This window comes from Pleurodeles waltl, chromosome 5 (genome assembly GCF_031143425.1).
Source record: "Pleurodeles waltl isolate 20211129_DDA chromosome 5, aPleWal1.hap1.20221129, whole genome shotgun sequence".
In the NCBI taxonomy this organism is placed as follows: domain Eukaryota; kingdom Metazoa; phylum Chordata; class Amphibia; order Caudata; family Salamandridae; genus Pleurodeles; species Pleurodeles waltl.
Genome location: NC_090444.1, coordinates 1,218,140,912 through 1,218,159,331, shown reverse-complemented (window position 1 = coordinate 1,218,159,331; position 18,420 = coordinate 1,218,140,912).

Here is an 18,420-nt window from a genome sequence, read left to right as displayed (position 1 = left end):
CAATACATTGACGACTTGCTGATTGCATCCAGGACAAGGGATGACTGTAGGTATGACACAATTGCTTTACTGAATCATTTGGGAAAGAATGGACATAAAGTGTCACCCAAGAAGCTGCAGTACTGCCAGAAAGAAGTGAAGTACTTAGGACACTTAATTGAAAGAGGGTCTAGAAGAATATCGAAAGAAAGAATAACAGCCATTTTGCAAATGAACCCCCCAACAACAAAGAGAGATGTCAGGATGTTTTTGGGAATGGTGGGCTACTGCCGCCAGTGGATACCCAACTTCTCGATTATCTCAAAACCATTGATAAAGCTGACAGGCAAAGAGATCAAGGATGAGCTGTATACCATAGCTTTGTCCAAGGAAGAGCATGAGTCATTCATGGAATCGAAAGAGTGCATGTGCAGGGCACCAGCGTTGGGTATGCCTGATTACACAAAGTCTTTTCTACTGTTTTGTCATGAACGTGATGCTTGTTCTTTGTCTGTCTTGACACAGGTCCATGGAGTTGCAAATCGTCCTGTAGCATATTTTTCAGCTACCTTGGACCCCGTCGCAGCAGCCTTACCGGGTTGTTTGCGCGCAGTTGCAGCAGTTGGTTAGAGCCTCATGCAGTGTGAAGGCATAGTAATGGTATACCCCCAACAGTAATGGTTCCGCATTCAGTTGAAATGTTGTTGACTCGAACCAAAACTTAGCACATGACAAATGCTTGTCTTACCAAATATGAGACAATTATACTGGGGTCACCTAATGTTTCATTGAAACGATGTACTGTGTTGAACCCGGCAACTCTACTTCCTGCTGAGAATACTGAAGTTAATAATGAAGAGGAAGTTGAGCACGATTGTCTTGAGGTAACAGAACTATGTACCAAGCCACGACCTGATATTCAAGATACCCAGTTAAAAGAAAATGACTGTATTATGTTTGTTGATGGATCCTGTTTGAGAGACTCAGTCAGAATGCTGAGAGCCGGTTACGCTGTATGTACCATAGCTGGTATCATTGAAGCTTCCTGGCTCGAGAGAGTGTATTCCGCACAAGCGGCAGAGCTAATTGCCCTTACTAAGGTATGCCAAGCAGCTGAAAATCTAAGAGTCACTATCTATACTGACAGCAGATATGGATTTGGAATTGTACATGATTTTGGCCAATTGTGGTCACAGAGAGGTGTCATGACCTCTTCTGGTTCTCCTGTGAAAAATGGTGAACAAATTAAGGATTTGTTACATGCAATTCAGTTACCTCTTGAAATTGCTGTTGTAAAATGCAATGCTCACGTTAAGTCACAAGACTTTGTGTTCATGGGAAACGGTTATGCAGATCAAGTCGCAAGGTTTTGCGCATTGAACTGTATATCATTTAAGGATCAGTGGGAATTGATGCTGCAAACTGAAAATTACACATGCTTGAACCTTGCATTAAGGGTGGTCGATACACTAGATGAACTAAAGACACTACAGGGTTGTGCTAGCAAAGAGGAGATAGCTCCTGGCAAAGAATGCAATGTGTACAGAGGGCTGACGACTTGTGGGTCTCAGAGGAGGGGAAATTAGTTTTGCCAAACAGTCTTCTGTCACAATTGGCTAGGCTCTACCATGGACAGGCTCACCTCGGGCGAGATGTGATGATCAGGTCATTCAAAATCAATTGGTTTAATCCAAAGTTCAGACATTCCGCAGAGGTTATCTGTCACAGGTGCATCATCTGTCAACAGATGAATGCCGGGAAAGGGACTGTGGTATCTTTGAGCTACATTGGCAGAGCTGGCGGTCCATTTAGTAAGATGCAAATGGATTTCATTGAAATGCCTGTTTGTGGAGGATTAAAATACGTGTTGGTGATTGTGTGTGTTTTCAGCCATTGGATTGAAGCTTACCCCACACGTAGAAATGACAGTCTCACAATTGCAAAGCTGTTGATTAGGTAACTAATACCCAGGTTCGGGTTTCCGGTCTCTATAGAATCAGATAGGGGCAGACACTTTGACAATGAGGTTATTAAACTCTTGTGTGCCGCATTAGATATTGAACAGAAGCTGCACTTTAGCTCCCGCCCTGAAGCATCAGGATTAGTAGAGCAAATGAATGGTACCTTGAAATCAAGAATGGCAAAGATTTGCGCAGCTACCAATATGAAATGGCCAGATGCATTAGCCTTAGTGCTGATGTCAATGAGGAACACCCCTGATAAGAAGACAGGACTATCACCCCATGAGATCCTCATGGGCAGAGCTATGAGGTTACCCGCAGTACCTGCAAATGCTCTAGTAAATATCACGAATGATATGGTGTTGGACTACTGCAAAGGCTTGGCTGATGTGATTCGCTCTTTCTCTCACCAGGTAGAAGCTAACACATTGCCACTAATCGGTGATCCAGGTCACACCCTACAAGCCGGTGACTGGGTGGTTGTCAAGAAGCACGTGAGAAAGTCGTGTCTGGAGCCGCGCTGGAAGGGGCCATATCAAGTAATCTTGGCAACAACCACTGCTGTAAAATGTGCAGGAGTTCCAAATTGGATACATGCCAGTCACACGAAAAAGGTAAGGTGTCCAACTGATGAGGAACTTGAAGTTTCCGGCACAACAGTTCCAGAGAGGGAAGTCTCAGGGCCAGAAAACAGCCAAGAGGGAACTGAGACTGCAGGAGAGCCCACTGAGAACAGCCTTGTCCCTCAAACATTGAACGAGTTCGAGAGAGGTCACAGTGTGCCTATCTCAGTAGTGGCAGCAGGAGAACTAAATCAAGGAGAGGTTCTCCCAGAAATAGACAGATACGGGTTAGAACTTGAACCCATTACAGATCCCGAAGAAGAAGAAGAAAGGGAAATAATAGAAAGAGACCGCAGTCCTCTGGCATCCCCTGAGCCAGTTGCAGATCCATCAAGAGAAAACACCATATTACACGAGGAGGGCGCTGTTCAGCGTCCTGAAAAGACAAACCGGAAGAAGACACATAAGGGAGATAACTGGCCAGAGAAACAGGCTGCAAAAGCAAGAAGCGTACCAGATGAAAGAATTACAGAATAGACTGATACATCCCGAGTAGAAGATCTGAGTGAAGGAGAATTGCAAGGTGAACGCAGACTGAAAAGAAAGAGAACCGCAAATAGAAGGTACGCAGGTCCTGAATGGGCATATGCAACAACATATGAATGGCAACAAGAATTCTTAGTGTTCTGTTTTGATCGAGAAGTACCAGGCCAATACTACGGTACCGGAAGTAACTCAAGAAAAAGACTTTGTTAAAATCGAAAACTGAAAAAAACTAAAGAAAAGAGACTTATAAATTACCGGATGAGACACTGATAACCTGATTTGACTTTGAGAAACCTGATTATGAAAAACTGCTAACCTGATTTGACAAAGGGGTCCTGGAGGGAGTGAAACGCTGTAAATATAAGCAGAGAGAAAGAGACTTTTGCATCAAAGAAAAAAAAAAAGAAGGGAAAAGAAAAAAGTTTTATATCGTCCTCAAGTTGATTATTATTCTGCTATCAGATTCTTTACAGGCATGGCTTACAATAGAGGTAGTAACAAGAAGGGTAAGGTGTGTGGTTGGTTGAGTATTATATTAGGTATTGTGTGTGCAATAATAATTGTGGGAGTGATTGTGGGAATGCCGTGGTTGGATGAGAATCAACTAACAGTGCTTCAAAACCTGCAACATTAACACTGTGGGAAAAGTTTGAACAGGATGCAAAGCACTTGCATGAGGGAACTAATTCAAAGGGGGAACTTTCTACTAATGTGTTCTATCGCTTACTGAATGAGTATGTTGAGGCCATGGATGAGAAAAACTGTTATGTGTGTACAAAGATTCCTTCGTCAGTACAAGAAGGGGTCACCTATCATAGCTTGCCGTTAAATTATGGGATAAGCCGTAGCTTGCTATTAAAAAGATTTTATAATCAAGAGCATGTGCAATACTTCTATTCAAATCTGGATGTTGTGTTTTCTTTTGTGCCTGTGACTGAGTTTTTGAACAAGTTAGCTAAAGAGCATAGTATAAAATTAGTTAGGGGCTTCTTTGAACCGACGCTTACATTTGGGACAGCTTATGCACACGGCAACAATCTGACCTGATTATTGACACCTGTAGAGAAAAGCTTCTTAGATCATACTGATGATAGACGCAAGGCATTGAAGGAAAGATTAGAAAAGAGGCTAGAAAAACACACATATGCAAATGATTATGCTTACACTGCAATAAAGACGCAAGGCAAACTAGCTATAGATGCTCTACATGTAGGGAGGCTTTGTATATATAGGTCAAAATCCGAGCATGACACTTTATTTGTGGGAACAAGTGAATGCAGACATGTGTTTTTGTTTCAGAGTAAATGGACTTTCATGTTAAATGGACAGGATCCAGCGATCCCTGGGATCTATTACATCTGTGGACTTAATGCTTATTACCGTCTCCCTAAGGAATGGTATGGGACATGTTATTTGGGAATAGTTTTCCCAAAGATTTACCAGATTGATGACTTAAAGCAAATACCTGAAACGCCTGAATTACAACATGCTAGACAAAAACGAGAGACAGCGCTGCTGTCGTTGGAGACATATTTGGAGCCATAATTTCTTCAGTAGGGGTTATCTTAAACTCCATAAAGATTCAAAAGTTGTCTATTATTGTGGATAACATGCTGACAAATTTTACAGGGGCTATACTCCTGATGGATACCGAACTTGCTGCAGAAAGAGCCATGACTCTTCAAAATCGGCTTGCTTTAGACATTCTTTTAGCAAAGAGTGGTGGAGTCTGCTAGATGCTCAATGAGCGTCATTGTTGCCCATTTATACCAGATAATAGTAAAAAGATTAGAGGTATGCTTACTAACTTAACTAAGGATAGTGCAGATTTGAAGGACTTGAAGGAACCTGGAGTGTGGGAGAAATTTGGAAAGGGAATTGCCAGAGTAGGAAGCTGGTTTAGCAATATTTGGAATGTGGTACTTGCAAAAATATTAGGGGGTCTATTAATCGTTATGGCCTGTCTATTAGGATTATGGGGAACATGCAAAATTAATGATAAAATTAAAAGAAATTGGACAAAGAGAACCAGGAAGAATGAAGAAAATGAAAGGGAGAAAATGTTTAATGAAATTTGGGAAAGTTCACATAAGGGACAAGATGTTGAAATGCGCATTATTCAGAAGGTGAAAAATGAAAGTGAAAGGTCAAAGGGAAAAGTTTGCGTGATGACGAACGTCATCAGAGGAGGGACTGAGAGAGCGTAGCTTATATAATCTATATTAACATGAAATGTTTATGAATTAAGATGTGATACTGCCACATAGAAACTATAGTAATAGCAATTTTGCTTAGACGTGCACTTGAATTGTTACCACGAACAGTGGCCACCAATGTATACGCAAACTAATAATGATGATCAAAATGCTTATGTTATGTTCAAATGAGCTTATATTAACATTTTGGTTATTAAATCGGTATTGAAAACCTCATAGGCTTTAAGTTAGCATGAGCTGCAGCTTAGCTGTTTGGCTCTCATATTAAATGCATTTTTCTATTTTTCAGTGTGCTGACTCACAAGGGGCCATGACCCTGTTTGTTCTTTCTTGTAACCATGTAGATCCATTTCCCACTGCTTCTCATCGTCGTGAAAACTAAATGTTATAAATGAATTGAAACAGTGTAGATTAATGTAATGTACAAGGTCATTCAAACCGGTGAAGACAATAGAACTGCTGACCAAAAGATGTGCAAAGAATTACAAAGGGATGAAGTCACACCGGACGTACCACCTCTGAAGACGTCAATTATGAAGACTAATCAAAGACTTGTAAACCAATATGGAGTGAAGATTAGGATTACCTAATGTTTAATTTGATAGGTTAAAGATAGTGGAGTATAGCGAATGTCCAATAGACTTTTGTGGGAATGTACTACGAAAAAGGGATAAAAACCCATGTCACAGGGAGGTCATTTAGGTGGGTTAGGGAATGCTCTTGATTTTATCCAGAAACTCTGTCACTCTGTTTGGTGACTTGGTGGTTTACTTAAACCATCCTCGCCCTTAGATTGCCTATTTACACTTTACCTCCTTGTGAGGGAAGTGCCCTTTTCCCCAGAAGCTGAGTTCTGACTGATGGCGATTTGACTGATGTCCTGAAGACGAAGACTGAACCTGTGCGCTGACCTAATTCTTGGAGGGTAATTATGACAACGCATTTGTAACTTGTCTGTTTGCTTTTCCTTTCTAGATACCAACTGCTTGCTTTTGACAGAGACCATAGCTAGATGTTTTCCAAATTGGTGTTTAAATTGTTTTGCATGAAGCCCAAAATGCTAATGCCAATCAGTGGTTAGGACAGGTGTTCACCTAAACTGACACAAATAGACAAACGACTGAGACTATGCTTTGTTGAACTGACGCGATATTGACACTCTGCTAAACTTGATCTATGTTCACGCCGTGTTATGTTTTGATGTTTGTGATTCTTGCTTTAATGAAATCTTATCACAGTTGCCATATTGTGACTATGCTATTATGTTTTTTTGGTGTTGAGATTAAAGCATTTGCTCTTAGATTGTAACTAATAGGGAATAAAACTCATAAAATTCTACTAAACTGGTGTGGTTATTCATGGCTGCAAGGTCATGGTAGCATCTTTTGAATTGATTAATGACTTTGACTAAAGTGAAATGCATTGTCGTGATAAATATTGATGACATTACTGATGTATTGATTGATATATTGATTAGCTATCTCGTCCTACGGTGTCTCTCAACTGGGTCAAAAGATTCATTGGCCCAAAACGAGTCCTGATGTGTAATAAGATATCATAAAGGGATGCGTTAACAGTTCCAATACCCACCCTTGCATGCCACAGCTTCCTACTAATACCATTCCCTCACAAGCTCATAGTGCATGGATACCCCCACACTGCAGAAAGTACTACAACTACCACAATGCAAACCTTGCATGACTGCTAAATCCACTTCACATTTGTGCACCTGCACGTAAAACCATGTCACCTCCTTCAACAAGTAACTGGAATGCACATCAGTACATGGCAATGACAGTAGCAAGACCAGTCCCAACTATTGATCAAAATAGGTCCATTACAACATTCTACTGATGCAAATGCAAGCAGTAGTCTAGTAACTGTTAATGCCATTACTGCCCTGCAAATCCAGACAATGATGGCATACAACCATGTATATCACTTGTACTATAATATCATGTTACATACTACCTCTCATTCAACAGGTCTCCCACGTACTGCCATAAAACAGAGGATGCCAGTGACAGAAAGTCCAGCCCTGGAAGCAGGTCCAATAAAGGAGGAATCCCCTGGATGTCTGGATAGGGATAATGTACCTGGCCCATCAGGTATGAGAGGTCAGTCCACCACCACCAGCCGTACCCTGCCCACAACTGAAACCATCTCCACTGGGCATCTATTGCACAGCAGAGCCCACCTTCCCAAATCTGTGTCCCAAAGTCACATTAAACATCAGTGTGCCCCACAGTACAGAGGCATGAGTCAACAATACAATCCCAAGGCAGTGACGGTCCTGGTGTCAGTGGGACACAGGCACAGGGGGCAAGGGCCAGTGGGAGGGCAATCGTGGGCCAAAGTACAAGGCAGCAACAGGACACAACTGTCCAGGAGGCCGTCTCCAGAGCCCTGAGAGCCTACCAGCAATTCCAAGACAAGATGGGCATATACTCACCACCTTGCAGGAGGATGCAGGGAGAATACCACCAGGAGGCTATGCAGCAGTGGCAGGTACTCAATGCCACCATGGTCTCAATGTTAGAGGAGTTCAAGGAACTCAAAACCATCCTGCATACATCCTTCACCCAACAGAAGGCCCCATCCAGTAATCACACAACACCACTGCCATCTACATCAGCACCTGCTACTCGAATGGAGCCCAGCAGGAAGACCCACAGGCCACCAGCACTCCTAATCCTACAGCTGAGGGACCCCCAGTAAAATAGGTCAGCCATCCAGACATCCTCCAGGACATGAGGCAAAGAGCAATGCCCCCACCAAGAAGTTTTCCCTCTCCTGAACTGTCACCCTTGTGTGCCACTGTTACATCCTGTTGGCTGTCCAATGCCAAGTTCCCATCATCCCAAAGCTAATGGATACAGGACCTGTGAAACATAGAGCTGGACTGCCCACTCTGATATTCACCTAAACCAAATCCCCCCTCCTCTGGAATGTGATGTAAAACACTCAATAAACACCAATTAGGTGCATGTGTCTTCATTGTCTAAAGTGACATTCTGTCAAATACACATATCGGCACTACAAGATTGTCAAAGCGACAGATGTAATAGGAATCTCCAGCAGGTGTGTAAGAACATCCATGTTGTAGTATCACCCAGTGTCAAGGGTGCCAACAGGCATATCAGTAATCAGCTTGCAAATAGACAGGTGGCCTGAAGAGGGAAAAATTTATGGAATAAGGCTCAATGTTGTAAGGCATGTAGTCCATATCCATACATCACCAGCAGTAGAACATAAACATAGGATGTTTGCCTCAGCAGCTATGCTACCACATACGTAAAGGCCTGCATTGTCACTCACACGTATGTATAGTAAAGATTTCACATAGGCAACATCCTCTACCGATCACCTCCTTGCGTAGTCAGGAACAGGTAGTTGCCACACAACAGCTGACAGTGCAGCATTATAGGGCCTACACAGCAGGACAAGACTGATAAGTCCCCCTTACATTTACCCAAACAGTCAGACTGAGGATCTAAAACCTTTGGTACAACCATAAGGATGTTTCATTATAGCACCAGCATTTCACACGTCATTGGCAACAATGTATTTTCACTACCCCTCATGGTAAGTCAGCTACCTTTCAGGGTCGGAAACCAAGATGGAAGGCACTAGTCTCCACACACACCTTGATGCATGCAAAACCTGAGTACAGACTAACTTTACAAATACACAGTCCAAATGCACATAACATCTAAATCACACATACCTGTTTATCATTGAAAGTAGTGACAAATCAGGTCAGTCCTGTTGTCATGTGCCTCATCCTCGTCTGCTTCCTCCTCAGTATCAGAGTCACCAGCCTCAACCACTGCTCCAGCATCAACGTCCGTTCCTCCAACAGTGGGATGTGCCTTCCGAGGTCCAGATTATGGCGCATGCAGCATGCAACCACGATCTTGCAGACTTTCCCTGGTCGTATTGTAGGGCACCACCTGACACATGGAGGCAATGAAATCTAGCTTTCGAGAGGCCGAAGGTCTTCTCAATCACCCACCTCATCTGACCAGGTGCCTCATTGTACCTCTTCTCCCCTCCTGGAGTTGGTTGTTTAACAGGTGTCAGGAGCCAGGGCAGGTTGGGGTATCCGGAGTCACCTTGTGGAAAAGAAGATATGACGATTGGTAGCAATGCTAGGCATAGTGCAGACTGTGCAGGGAGGGATATCAAACGTCTGACATGGAGAGCAGTACACATACCTATTAGCCAGGCCCTTTCTCCCTGTAGCTGTAACATCAATGCAGGGAAACTGCTGCGCCTCTGGCGTAGGAATCATGTACCAAACCAGTGAATTTTTCTGTCACATGTTATGTACTCACCTGTGAGACACACCACTTGTACATTGAGTGAACATGTACTCTTCCGGTTTCTGTAGACCTGTTCATTGGCCCTCGGAGTTACCAATGTGATGAGGGTTTCATCAATGGCCCGTATTACATGTGGGACATGTGATGTAGTGTAGAAGGCTGCTTTAACTGTGTGCAATTCAGCACTTTGTGGGAACCTTATGTACCTGTTCACATGCTTCAGTAGGGCATCCAGCGCATCCTATAACACTTTGCTGAACTTGGGCTGTGACATCCCTGCAGCCAGTCCCACAGTCACCTGAAATGAGCCACAGGCCAGAAAATGCAGGACTTACAACATTTGGACTGTTGGAGGGATGTCATGGGGGACTTCTCAAAGCCGGCAGGAGGTCTGGCTCCATCTGGGCAACAAATTCCCTAATGGACACACGGTTCAGTCGGTAGGTCATGATGATGTGGCACTCTTCCATGGTTTCAAGATCTACTATCATCCCGTACACTGGTGCATTCCTCTTCACTCCATTTTGGCGGTATCTAGGCAGGGAGATAAACAACAATCTGGGCACATCTCACAATGTTGTGAACCAAGTATGACATACGACAATAATGAGGTATTGGTCATGTAAGTTGGCTGTCATGTTGTGGAGGGACACATTACTCCACACTTCATTCCTACCCAGACAATGCCACATAATGCCATACCTGTGACAAGGGGCGTATACAGGGCATGTAAACATACACCTTCCATGTGTTCCACCATACCGATTATCAATACAGACATTTGTAGTGACAAGTGTGGTGATGTCACCTTACACTCACCACATGTGTGATTATCCACAAAATGTAACCTACATGAATCAATTTGTGACAATATGCAGGTAATGACGCAGTGTGAAGCCAGGGCAGTCATGTAACATTCTAAAATGGCATCCGCCTGTCCTGCATGCTTTGGACAGATGGAAGTGACCACATTCCACCGGCACCAGTCATCATGGCAGAAGGCGCTTAGAACCGCTGAGCAACTCCTATTTGGTTAACATTGACGTATATGGGAAACGGGGACCAATTATGATCACCGCCGGCTCTGATTGTCATGACCGCTGCTGTTGTGACTGCCATTTTGTATGGGCAAGCTCACTTGACTTCTGCCATTTTGGCAAGGAAGACCTCCGATTCATGTGCAGCTGTGTCCTGAATCTTAGAGCAATGATGGCACGCACTGCAGGGGATAGGGCCCCAGACTTCACAGCTGATGAGCTGGATAAACTGTTGGAAGGGGTCCTACCCCTGTATGGGCAGTTGTTTGGGGCTCCAAGGCAACAGGTCAGTACAACGTCCTTTGTCCCACATTTCAGGTGGTGTTTGACAATGAATGTATGTGCACATTGACATGTGATGACTGATTTGGGGTTTTTCATGCACATGATGTGTGTGGTGTGTGGTATATTGGCAATATCCGTGGGCTGTGAATGTTTTGTGTAGCCAAAGGTTGCAGCTGTATTGGTATCATTTACAACATGTTCTCCATTTTCTGAATGTTTCCTGTGCAGGACAGCGCCCACCAGAAAAAAGGGTTGTGGAGAGCCATCGCCAAGGAAGTCTGGACCCTGGGAGTCCATAGCCGGCAGAGTACCCACTGCAGGAAGTGGTGGGAGGACCTGAGGCGCTGGGCCCGTAAGACCACAGAGGCCCAGCTGGGGACAGCCTCCCTATGTGGAAGGGGTGCCGTTCGGACCCTGAGCCCTCTAATGTCCCGCATACTGGCAGAGACCTACCCAGAGTTGGATGGGCGCTTGAGGGCAGCACATCAGCCACAAGGGGGCAAGTGTAGACTGTTCGGTGACTTCTGCATGGTTGTCTTCTGTGACCTTCACTGGACTTGGGATTTACTTGGTCAGATGAAATTTGGGGAGTGTTCAGTCCTGGTTGTCGCACAAATCATGTTGGAGTGTGATACGTTAGCTATGTAAAGCCATGCAGGAATAGAAGTGGTGGTCCTGTAACACACATTCTACTGTACATATGGGTTAGTCAAAAGTTCACTCATGTTACTGGCTTCATACTCCATCTCTATGAATACTGTAGTAGTCCAAAGTGATCTTGTTGTCACTGTATTTGAGTATTGACAAGTATGTTTAGTTAACATTGCAATTATATTAATTTCAATGTCAATGGACATCTGTACCGAATGTAATCCACACATACCAGTCATTTAGTTTGTGTGCACAGTTCCTTTGTGGTCAGATTTGTTTTATCCTGTCATGACTGACATGTAGTTGGGTATGTTAATGGAATAAATTGTTGGATTTGTCAGTTAGCCAGTTGACAGGCACGTAGGGCTTTTCAATCAGGTGTCTAGACTGCAGGGATGAGGTAATTGGTGATAAGTTTGGATATGGCTTGCAGGACTCTATTGTTCATGACTGCAAGATGGGCTCTTGTTTACCCAACAGGGGCAAATGTGTGTATTGTTTGTCTGTGAAGTGAATGTGTGGGTATTTACCATTTCCTCCCTTTATTTTGCTCCCACCCTCCTTCTCTGTCCACCTCTGTCTATGTGTGCATTAGCATCATCTGGTGAAGGAGGAAGGACACTGGTGAGTGGGGATGCAGCATCCCACAGGACCTAGGAGCCTGCCACCAGCAAAGCTGAGGGGCCCAGTGGGACGGAGGGTGAGGGGAGAACCACAGGGGAGACTGGAGCTACCACAACATCTGATTCATATTCCTCCTCCGATGGTGGCTCCCTGGAGGACCCATCTGGGACCAGCCCAGCACCATCCTTGTCTGCCACCCCTCTTACCAGCACCACCCTCCCTGTAGCTCCCCCCCAAGTTGCCCGTGCCTGCTCAACCAAGAGGGGGGGCATCTCTTTCGCCACAGTCACCTCTGCCCCTGCCCCAGTCAGCCCTGCTGCCCTCAATGAGAAGGCTATTGATCTCCTGAGGTCCAACTCTGTGGGGGAGACAACCATTGTGAATGTCATCCAGCGACTGGCATCCCAGATGCTGCAGTGCAATGCCTACCTGGAAGGCATTCACGGTGCCCTGTCTGGCCTACAGAGATCGTTTTTGACTCTGGCCTCCTCATTAATGGCAGCCTGTGTCCCTTCACCTCCCTCCCCCCTCTAGTTGCCTTTTCCCAATGCACAACCCCCCTCCCTTCACCCATCCAGGGCACACCTACAACAGACAAGGTGCACAAAGCCAGACATAAGCATCACAAACGAACCCACAGGCATGCACACACACAACACACATCTGCATACACAACAACAGACACTTCCCCCACCACCTCCTCCCTTACAGTCACATCACCACTCACACCTTCCAGCACTGCCTCATCACACACTGGTCCTGATAGCATTCCAGTCATACCCTCAATCACCACAACAGCAGACTCACAGACACCCACCCCACAAATCACATCCGCACTCACCACAACTACTTTCTCTGCCACCTGCAGCACATCCACCTCACTTGCACACACCAACATTCACTCACACATCTCACAGTCCCTCTCCCTGCATCTCTACCCCACTCCTCTAATAAGGAGCAAGACACTGAACAACCCATGAGTAATGCTTTGTCACCATAGAAACATCAATCAAATTGTATACCCAACAGTTCAAAATCATCTGGTTGAACGGAGCAAGCAGCAAGCTGAGTCAATATCGCACTTCACTATACAGGCCCCCTGTTCCACTCCCTTAACCAATTCAACAGCATCATCCACTGACGCATAGTGTGCTGCTGTCAAACCCTGAGAAATTAAATAATTTGTAGAAACCCCTTATGAACACAACAAATGTTGTAGCATCCTAAATTGGCACTTCTCTTTTTTCAACACCAGCCTAACAGGGGAAACCAGTAAGTTCTTCCTTGGTGAATCTCCAAATGGCTTATGGCTTATCATTTTTCCTTCAGCTACTATTTTGTCAAATTTATTGCTTACCACCTCCTAACTCTAGGGCCTTCATAACCCAGAAGAAAACCTTCTCCACAACTTGGCAACTTGTTGGCAACATTAAACCATTGGTAGAACAGCAACCAAAAACTTGAAACATTAACTTTAACTTTTGAATGTATTTTTTCCCATCAGCCCCTATGCCCTCTCTCTCATTCCTGTGGCATTTGAGTCTGTCTCCCATGAGTTCCCTGCACTTCCAAAGGTCCATGACCAATGAACGCTGTGACTGGGTGTCTTGCCTTGCATCTATAGCACTCATGTCTAAACTTGAAAAACTTCCTGTTGTAATAACCTCTGTTGTAAGTCCAACATCTTCCACCTTGTGCACTTTGGCCTTTGCCAGTGCCTTCCACCCATCCCTTGGTGGAATGTCCCTGAAAGGGGTGGTAGACGTTTGGCAGGGCACTATCTATATACGTTGCGGGAGCCTGCTTCATATGCAACATTCATTGCGGCCAAACATCTTAGTCCAATTTTCCCCATTCACCTTCTGTATTTTGGCCAAACAAGCCCTGAATTTCTCCACATAACTGACCCAGGCCAGTTCACCAAAACATACCTGCACTTTTCTGATAACGACAATATATTTGAATAAGTTAACATTATTCTCTGGGAATTTTCACCACAGACACTGGCGTAGATAAAAAAAAAGCTGCCATTCATTTTTCCAATCTAAATTGCATTTTTGACATCCTGAACAACTCTTATTCTTCCTCTTTTGACCTCTCTTTTGCTCAAACCTTCTTGAGTAATACTTTAAACACCTCCACTTACTCTCCTTTTCAAATCTTTTCCTGTGTAGATATCATCACATGTGCGCACAGAGGCTTTCCCACTCCTATATACTCTCCTTTTTGTCCTCCCCAGACTTACACTTCAGTGTCTTTGCTTCCTCATGTACTACCAGCACATCCGCTGTGGTGATGCTTTTGTTCACAACATAATTCCCTTTCCTCCATTTGCCTTTCAAAGCACTCACCCTACTTGTTTTGCCAATGGATCTCAACTGGGGCGGATCAACATGCCTAACTTTTTATAATGTCCAGGTCTGCACTGAAACCATCTGTCCTTGCTACCCTTTCTGCTACCAACAACCGTCTCCTCAGATCCAGCATCTGTAAGACAGCAACTGTATCTGCACTTTAATCTCCCCAAAGTCACCTCTGGCTTGACTTTGTTTCTGACCACTCTGCTTTAGACTTCTACTTTTCTCTTGCATACTCCACAATGTCTTCTTTTATTCCTCATCCTCATCATCCTCATAGTCAACTGCATCTCTTCTAGAGAAGGCATACCTTACCACCACAATTTTGCCCCACTCGCACTACGAACTATACTATCACCATTACCCCATCCCAACATTTCACATCCACTGGAATAATTTAAACAATAGTCTTCTCCTGAGAGGTTATCCAAGGCCCATTCCCTCTATGTTCTGGATGGTCTGTCGATAGCTTCAGATTGGATGAACTGGACTAACCTTCCCTTCACTACGGGATACGTGAGCCACATTGGACTCTCCTGGATACTTCTGTCACAGCATCAGATCTCTTTCATCTTCTTTGCTTTCATTTCACTGGTCCAAGCGGTAAACTGCTTGTCTAGTCTTACCTCTCCTTTCACCTCTTCCTTCACCCACACCCACGTCTCCCTGGCTCAGATGTACCTGCTAAGCACCCATTCCTACTTTCCTGCTGAAAATCACTCTTTGCCCTTCTTTGCCACCTGACTTTTCTCCTCTATAATTCTCACCCCCTCATTCAAAGTCTGCCCTTTCTCCTATCACAGAGGAATCCAGTCCTCCTCAGTCGCTTGTGGGCATTTCAGTGGGGAATCCTTCCTAGCCTTGCCACTCCTTTCCTGAAACCTACCTAGACTCCTTTAGTCTAAACCCACTTTCTCCCCACTACCCACCTCACTAGCACACGCCTATACACTTGTCCAACATCTCTCATGGATGCAACTACCTCAGAGCCCCAGCCAGCTTTGTTATCTTTTATGACCAGCAAAATGCTCTTTGTTCCTGCCTCACTAATCCTGAATGCATGGTAGACATTTGCAAGTGCCTCCGTATTTTCCTCCTGTTGAGCATGAAGCATGTTCCTCATGCTTGGTGTCATATTCCTACCCCATCCTTCTGATCTTTGTGCTGCTATTGCACTGAGTACTTTTTGTGGGCCCGGGAAACCACTGCTCTATGTCCTTTCCGAGCATATGATAGTGCCAGAATACCCTTGGCCAATCCTGACTCCACAGAAAAACCTGTAGCTCCATACTGCGCTATTGCCTTCTACGTGACCGCTCTAGGCTCCCTCCACAGATGCTCTCCAAGCATCAGCCAGGCATCACTCCTTGCCCATTGCATCACTGCCCCTCTGTGGCAACCACCCTCTGACCCTCAGGTCTTAGAGAAATGCATGCACACCCCACATACCATATTAGGGATCAGGCTCTCTTCAGAACCCAGGCTAGCTCAGAAATGCAGCGCTCCATAAGGTCTTCCCTCCCATTATCCTGTAGCACTGCTCTCTCCCTTTCCTTCTCCATACCTCAGCCTATGTAGCACATGCACAAGAAGTACACTACTGCACCCACACCTACAAAACTACCTACCTACTCCACACTGTGTCTAAAAACCCAGTTATCAAATAGCTATCAAACTCGCAAAAGCTACTCACAAAAACACCTACCTGCTCTAAGCCTGGGTTCTACCAGAAAAATCTTTTAGTATGCATGTTGTTCATACAACTGTACTACTAAATATCGATATGAACAATATTGTCGCATAGTCATATCAAGGACAGAATATCAAAGGGGAAAATATTGAAAAGTAAGCGCATAAAGGGAAGTATAAATTTACTATTCTTAACTTCTCATCTATGTAACTTGAAGGTATATGTGCCACATAGGTACATATGTGGAGATTAGGGGCTTGAAGTGAGGAAGAAGTCTGTCCCAAGTCTTGCTTTGCCTAAGTTGTCCTGCAATGGGTATGTCATGTACTAGAGTCAATAGAAACTCCCCAAACGTCTGAGAAAAACCAATGTGCTGGTAGCACCGGTCTTGATGTCTCTAGCCTCAGAGTATAGGAGACTCTCTTCCCAGTAAATCCTATGGGATCCACCAAAATCCCCTGCCTCTTCTGCAACATCTTGCTGCCTGAGACCTTCAAGAGAGGGGCAGGATTTCTGCCTCAGACTCTTCTCTTCCCTGGAGGGTCCCTCTGCCCCCAAAAGCTCTGCCGTGTTAGGCCAAAGCCCCTCTGGGACAGTGCCCTCACAGGGGGCAAGATCATAGCCCTGAGGAGACTGATCTTGACTTGAGGTCTTGGAGGAGGATAACCTTTTACCCTTCATACTGCTCTTCTTGGGAGTTGCATAGGCCATTGTTCCAGGCTCTGCTTTTCCTTGCTCCTCCTAAAGTCTAAACTTAGACCAAAAGTCCAACTTTACTATGAGTAAAGTTAGACTTTTGGTCCAAACTTAGACTGAAAGTCTAAATTTACCAAGAGTAAAGTTAGAATTTAGTTCTAAACTTAGACTTTTTGTCTAAGTTTACCTTTGTGAATTGGGCCCTAGGCATAGAAAATGTGGAGATGTGGAGATGTGTGCAGATGTGGAGTTAGGTATAGAAAATCTAGGGCAAGATTTACAAGGCCCTGGAGTCTCCTTTCACCAAATTAGCATCATTTGTTTTATGCTAATGTGGCTCAACAAGGCAAAAAACGTCACACCATATTTACAAAGTGTTGCAATGCATGAATTTCGCCATTTGGGACCCCTTCTGCCACATTGGGCCTGCGCCAGCATAATGTATGCAAGGGGTGTTCTGGTGTTAGGAGGCCTGCAAAAATGGCACAATTAAATTTACAAGATTTAATTACACCATTTGTGGTGTCATTTGTAATGCCTGCTCAAAGCAGGCGTTAAAAGGATGCACCCATTAAAATCAATGATCCTCCTTGCACTTTGCACCACTACATCAAAACTTTTGACGCTATTAGAGCAAAGCGCCACAATAGCAGCAAAACTTTTGACGCTAGTGGCCTAACGTGCACCATGGAGCGCCATATTGTAAATATGATGCACCCATGGTGTTATTAGGTGGCGGGGCGCAAGATATTTGGGCCCGTATTTATACTTTTTTTGCGCCGCATTTGCGTCGTTTTTTGACGCAAAAAACGGCGCAAACTTGCAAAATGCCATTGTATTTTGTAGGTTTGCGCCGTTTTGCGTCAAAAAGCGGCGCAAATGCGGCGCTAAAAAAAGTATAAATACGGGCCTTGATGCATCAATACTGATGCGCCAGATTTTAAATCTGGGCCCTAATCTTTCTTTGATATTTTATTTTCGATATTCTGTCCCATAGATAATGTTGATTCGATATCCAGAGGACACACCTATGGATCGTGCCCATCAAACCAGAAAATGTAAATCACAGCAACAAGATGGCTGTTTGAGCTAAATGTGTACCTCTGATGTTTGCAGTGAATAAAGCTGCAAGGCCAACTCCGTTTTCCATACTAGGTGTACTGTGACATTTAAAATTCGGTAAAGGGAACATCTATTGTTTAAAGAAATTAGAGATTGCAAAAATGGGCTATAAGAACAGGATAGCAAATGTATATTCACTATACACTGACTTTAAAACCTTTCTATAGTTACAGTAGCTGTTATAAACTACTAAGACTCAATAAGGAAAGTGAAAAAGTGCATGGCATTTGGTAAATGAAGCCGAAGCATTACTATTAAAATGTCATCAAAATAACGGGTCTAGATTGACAGCCAAGTTGTAAACATTATGGAAATGTTCAGTCTAAAGACAGGAGAGTTGTTAATCTGTTTAATTCCATTGAGTCCAC